Raw genomic sequence first — 6,504 nt, forward strand, 5'->3', positions numbered from 1 at the left:
AGAAAATTTAAAACTCAAAAGCTTATGGAAGTGAATGTTGAAAACTAAAAATAAACAATAAAGAAAAGAAAGTTTACATTGAAGTTATTCTATGCTTAAAAAGAAAAGCAAGCTCTATTTGATAGCCTTGTAGTTTCATGTACAATCCTCTCCTATTCCACAATGAATATGAAAATGCTCGTTTTATTTGGTATTTAAATTCATTATTTTTAAAATAAACATTTTTTTAAATGTTTAATTCTATGATTAACTCTCTGGTAGTTGATAAAATACATTCCTCTTTCCCAAATCCTTAAAGACTGTCTTAATTTTGTTCTTCCTTGATTCCTTATTTTATCTCTATAACAATAAAATAAATGCCAATTTCAACAAATCTCTGAAACTAAATGGAGTCTGGCTCACCTCCAGGAAGCAAACTGAATGCTATTAGTTGTTCAATTAAATTTGGGGCCATCAGTCTATGCTGAAAAGGATACTGATTTACATCACAAACATGAGATTATAGATTTAGAGGCCTCCATAAGACTTTATAGATGAGGCACCTGAGGCCCAGAAAAGTGAAGTAACTTAGCTTGCCCATTTGATTATCCATCAATAATCAAATAAAGGCATCACTACTATTTGAAAAATCAGTGTTGAAAATGCACAAACAGGAACAGCTAGGTGGCTCAGTGGATAGAGCATCAGTCGTGGAGTCAGGAGGACCTGAGTTCAAATTCGGCCTCACCCACTTGATACTTACTAGCTGTGTCACCCTGGGTAAGTCACTTAACTCCATTGCCTAGCTCCTCACACCCCAAAAATGTGCTAATATGCAGTAAACGAACCCTCTTTCCGTTACAAAGGAAACAGACCTCTATTAGAGTACTCTATTCAATCTGGAGTTCTACAATCATGCAAACTAGTAGAAAACCACAGAAAGGGAGACTTTTTATTACATGACCAAGAAGATGGTGGATAATGTTTTCCACAAATGTTTCTAACCCAAAACAACAAAAGGGGAGGTAGAGTGAAGGGGTGGAGAATTATGAATCAGATATGAAGTAACTAAAGCTAAATTCACAAGACAGAGGGTCAGAGACAAAACAACCAACTCAGCATCCCCAACTCACTCGGCAGATAGGCACAGTGAGCCTAAGCATAAGCAACTTTGTAAATTTTTTCTTCAGATTATAGCTATAGTCAGTCCCCTCCTGCAGAACAATGACTAAGATGACCCCACTGAATTGCAGACACTGATTCCACCCTGCCACTGGAAGGAAGGAAAGGGGAAAGAGGAAGCGGAAAATATGAGAAACACAAAGCCACAATCTAGAGGGAAAATAGCTTAATCCAGCTGGGGAAAGTATTTCCCCTGCCAAAGTATATTCTGGACAGGGATCTGTCCAGGCTCCCATAGTAATGAGCCTCAGGCATTTGTGCAGCAATGCAAAGTGAAGGAATCAAACAAAAACTAAGACAAGTGACTGGCAATACAAGAAAAAGAATGAAAGAACAAAAAGGAGAATGCCTTAATAAAAACCTAGCTCACAAGCATATAAACCAATATAGAAACTCATAATGGCAGAAGGAATAATGAGTAAAAAACTCAGAGAGAGGCCATGATGGTGGAATCCTAATAAAGCTGCCCCCAGCTTCAATATTCAAACTTCCTTATGGGCCTCACTGAACAGCAGGCATGTCCTGATTTAAGCACACAGTCTGGCTTTAACCACATCACTGCCCCCAGACTCAATCATAGGCCTCAGTGAACAGCAGGCCCACTGCCCCTACCAAGTCACTGCCCTGCCCTCAACCCAATATCCTAACTTCCTCATATATGCCTCACTGCCTCACAAGAACAGCAGGCATGTCCATGAACTCATACCCTACTAGAACAGAAGGCATGTCCATGTGATAGAACCCTAGCCACTGCCTCTAGCTAGCCACTGGCCCCAGACCCATTCCTCATATTTTTCACAGAAACAGCAGGTATGTCCACGCACTCAACTACAACCACATCCATCTAATCTCAGGACCACAAAAGCCAGCAAATCAGAAAGCAGCACCACCAGGATGCCCCAGCAGGATGTGAACCCCAAAACAACAGAAGAGACTTTCCCTAAGTAGGCACCTGCCCAGGAATAGCAAAAGATGTCCTTTAGGTGAACTTCTGAAGTAGAAAGGCTTATTATAATATCATTATCTTATATACATGCCCCCCCCATGGGTTTTTCTATATGCATTGTGGGTAATTGCATGCACAGTTCCACTGAGGCTGGGACCTCTCCCCTATTACCCAATCTCTTGACAAATCCCTTCTGCCTTTTTAATATTCATAATTTCTGTTATGTAATCAGCATCATTATATTATAAAATTGCCTGTCTTGTCTTGCTGAAGTTGTCAGTTTCTTCTTGGAACACAGCCTGATTCTGAGAGGCATCACTCAATAAATGTCTTTGCTTAGATTGGAGATGAGTCTTTGCCAAAAATTGCTGGGAAAACTGGAAAGTAGTTGGGCAGAAACTAAGTACAGACTAACATTTCACACCATATACCAATATAAGGTCAAAATGGGTACATGATCTGGACATAAAAGGAGCAACTTAGGGGAGCATGGACAATTTTACCTGTCAGATCTATGGATAAGGGAAGAATTTATGACTAAACAAGAGATAGAGGACCAAAAGAAGCAAAATTTTAAACACATTAAATTTTCAAAAGTTTGTACAAAACCAATGCAGCCAAGATTAGAAAGAAAGTAGGAAATTGGAGGGAAAAATTTTTTACAGCAAATTTCTCTGATAAAGGACTCATTTTTCAAATACATAAGGAACTGAGTAAAATTTATAAAAGAGCCAATTGATAAATGGTCAAACGATATGAACAGGCAGTTTTCAGAAGAAGAAATCAAAGCTACCTAGAGTTGTGAAAAAAATGCTCTAAATCACCATTGATTAGAGAAATGCTTATTGAAACAACTTGGAGGTACCACCAATCAGTCAGTTTGGCTAACATGATAGAAAAGGAAAATGACAAATGCTAGAAGAGATGTGGAAAAATTGGGATACCAATGCACTGCTAGTAGAGTTGTAAATTGGTCCAACCATTCTGGAACCATGTTCAGAAGGAAATAAAACTGTGCATACCCTTTGACCTAGCAATACCACTACTAGGTCTGTATCCTAAAGAGATTAAAGAAACAGGAAAAGGACTTATATGTACAAAAATATTTACAGCAGCTCTTTTTGTGGTAGCAAAGAACTGTAAACTGAGGGGATGCCCATCAATTGGGGAATGGCTGAACAAGCTGTGGTATACAATTGTGATGAAATACTATCATACTATAAGAAATGATGAGTAGGAGGCAGTCAGAAAAACCTGAGAAAACTTATCAAAGTAAAGAGAGAAAAACTAGGAGAATAACAGCAATAATGTAACAATGATAAACTGTGAAAGACTCGGCTACTCTGAGCAAGACAATGATCCAAGACAACTCCGAAAGACTTAAAATGAAAAAATGCTATCCACCTCCAGGGAGAGAACTGATGAACTCTGAGTTCAGGTTGAAGTATAATTTTTTCACTTTTTTTGCTTTTTTTTTTTTTTTTGGTAACATGGCTAATATAGAAATATGTTTCACATGATTTCACATGTAATTGATACCATATTGCTTGCCTTCTCAATGGGTGAGGGAGACTCTAGGGAGGGAGAGAATTCGGAACTCAAATTTTTTTTTTAATGATTCTAAACTAAATAAGTAATAAACTTTTTAAAAGAAGAACACTCTAAAAAGAAAAATGAAAAACCATTACAGAACTTAAAAGATGCAATGGACATTCTCTCCAAAGAAGCAGAGGTTCTAAAAGAGATGACAGATTTAGAACGAAAAAATACATAAATGGAAAAAAATTAGGCAAAAATAAGCAAAAGGGAACAATATTAAAAGTATATATGAATTCTATGTAAGCCAAAGTAACTGATCTTAAAGATAGGATGCAGACAGATAAGAATCAAAGGTCTCTCAGAAAAGCGTGACAAATTAAAAAAAGAAACAAAACATGAAAGTCATATCACTATAAATAATACAATAAAATTATCCACAACTTCTGAATAAAAATAACAAAGCAATTATTAATCAAATCTACAGATTAATGTGGAGGGGAAGTGGTTGAGGGACACCCATACTTCAAACTCCAATTATATTTCACAATATATTTTCTCCCCACCCTTTTCCTTCATACAGAGAGCCAGTCATTCTTTATAACAAAAATAAAAAGAACAAAGGAGAGAAAAACATCTCTGACACCTAAATCAATGCTGATAATATATTCAGTGTTCTATATCCACAGTGGAACCCCACTACAAAAAAGAGATGAAGGTGCATTGTCATAATGCTTCTTCAGGGTCAAGTCTGGTCATCATCATCAAATATTCAGTTTTGGTTTTTGTTGTCAATCTTGTTGGAATTGTTTTATATATTGCATCAACATATATCTTCCTGTAGTTTTCATATTCATTGTTTCTTATAGCAAATATCTTACTAAATTCACATACCACAAGTTGTTTAGCCATTCCAAATCAATGAGTATCTCCTTTGTTTCCACTTCACTGCCACTGCAGAAAAGTAATGTTTCAAATATTTTAGTGTATATTGACACTTTTTTTCTATCTCTGACTGGGGCGGGGGGGGGGGGAAGATGACACATAAAGTACTACATAAGCATGAGCTATTATTATTAGAAGTGTAACTCATCTTATGTAATATATGTGGTCCTGAAAATTCATGTATTGGTAAACTATTTCTCAGTGTACTGGAGGAGCCTATTCTAAATGTAGTTGGAGAATGTTCTATTTAAAAGAATCCCATAGCTAATTCTTTGTGTAAAAAAAAAAATTACTTATAAAATAAGTAAGCATTCCCTAATGTAACTCTTTTGCATGTATGGGTTTCCATAACAAGTTTCCTTAAAGTAAGGTTAATGATATGGCTATCCCATGGATAATATTATATAATAAGATTTCTAGGTTACATCTAGATTGGTCTTCTGATTAAAGGCCATTTTTCTCAGAAAATGGTTAAATACCAAAATCTTTGAGATTTTGAAAAAAGGCAAATCAAAAATGAAAATAGGAAATTCTTTAACCACAGCCAGAAAAAACATGCAGTGATTTCTAAATTAAAGTATGGTCAGCAAAACACTTTCCCACACTAGAAACTAGTGATATTCTGAAAAATATAAATTTTCCTCAAAATTTTGAGAAAAATTGGTTTTGGAGGGTACCTTCAGTAATTACCATATTTAGAAATTAAGTACTGAAGCACACCAAGAAGGGAAATAAGAATTAAGCTACATAAAAAGTATTTTAACAATATTCATATAATCAAAACTGAGATTTTTCAAGTAATTCAATTTATATGAAATTATGCAAAAAAAAGTATGAAAATGACATTTCTGTCTTTGCAAATTTATTCTTATCAAATCTAGCAACATGGAAAAGACCACATATTTTCACTGAATCTTATTTTTTCCTCCTAGAGCACTTTAAAAACCATCAGGAAGGAAAATACAAAAACTCACAAGTAAAATGAGGAAGTTTCCTACCTTACCAATATTTTTCAGTTCTATATGTTTAAAATATTAAGTCTCAGCATAAAAAAATGAAGGAAGACACAATATGTAAAAAGGAGAAGAAAAGGCAGGGGTGAGGGGGAAGGGGAGAGAGACTAATGCAGGGGCAGGGTAAATAAGTCTAGAAAGTCTGGAGCAGAACTGGGAGAAAAGTGGGATGAATGGTGCTGATCTTTCCTCAAATAATGGAGGTTGTAGGAACTCACCAATGAAAGAAATCACCCTGGCCATTTTATTTATACATACACACACACACACACGTGTGTACGTATGTATATGTTTATATATATTTATATATGTTTATATATGTATATATGTTGGTTAGTTTTACAGAACTTTTTATTTTCTTCCTTTTTTTTTAGAAAATTAATTAATTTTTAGTTTTCAACATTCACTTCCACAAGATTTTGAGTTCCAAATTTTCTCCCCATCTCTCCCCTCCTCCCACCCCAAGATGGTGTGCATTCTGAATACCCCTTCCCCCAATCTGCCCTCCCTTCTATCACCATACCCCTTCTCTTATCCTCTTCCCCTTCTACTTTCCTGTAGGGCAGGATAGATTTCTTTATCTCTTTGCCTGTATATCTTATTTCCCAGTTGCATGTAAAAACAATTTTTAACATTTGTTTTTAAAACTCTGGGTTCCAAATTCTGTGCCTTCCTCCCTGCCCACCCTCCCTCATTGAGAAGGCAAGCAATTCCATACAGGTACATGTGTAGTCAAGAAAAACACTTCCATAATAGCCAGGTTGTGAAAAACTAACCATATTTCCCTTGACCCTATCCCAACCCCATTTATCCTATTCTCTCTTTTGACCCTGTTCCTCCTCAAAAGTGTTTGCTTCTGATTACCCCCTCCCACAATCTGCCCTCCCTTCTATCATCCCTCCC

The 6,504-nt window shown here is 36.0% G+C and overlaps 1 protein-coding gene across 5 annotated transcripts in view; it reads right to left on the reverse strand.

Annotated features, from left to right (window-relative positions):
• The window catches only part of INIP (INTS3 and NABP interacting protein), a 47,135-nt gene that overhangs the window by 6,949 nt on the left and 33,682 nt on the right, over nucleotides 1–6,504 (reverse strand). Inside the window, exon 1 of one of the 5 annotated variants that reach the window (XM_027839038.1) lies at nucleotides 4,538–4,597. The exons of the other annotated variants lie outside the window; for them this stretch is intronic. The gene's annotated coding sequence lies outside the window, so the exon portion shown is untranslated. Of the gene's footprint in view, nucleotides 1–4,537; nucleotides 4,598–6,504 lie in introns of those variants that run through there. 5 annotated transcript variants of the gene reach the window in all.

Source organism: Vombatus ursinus, unplaced genomic scaffold, assembly GCF_900497805.2.
Source record: "Vombatus ursinus unplaced genomic scaffold, bare-nosed wombat genome assembly UNPS02014832.1, whole genome shotgun sequence".
In the NCBI taxonomy this organism is placed as follows: Eukaryota; Metazoa; Chordata; class Mammalia; order Diprotodontia; family Vombatidae; genus Vombatus; species Vombatus ursinus.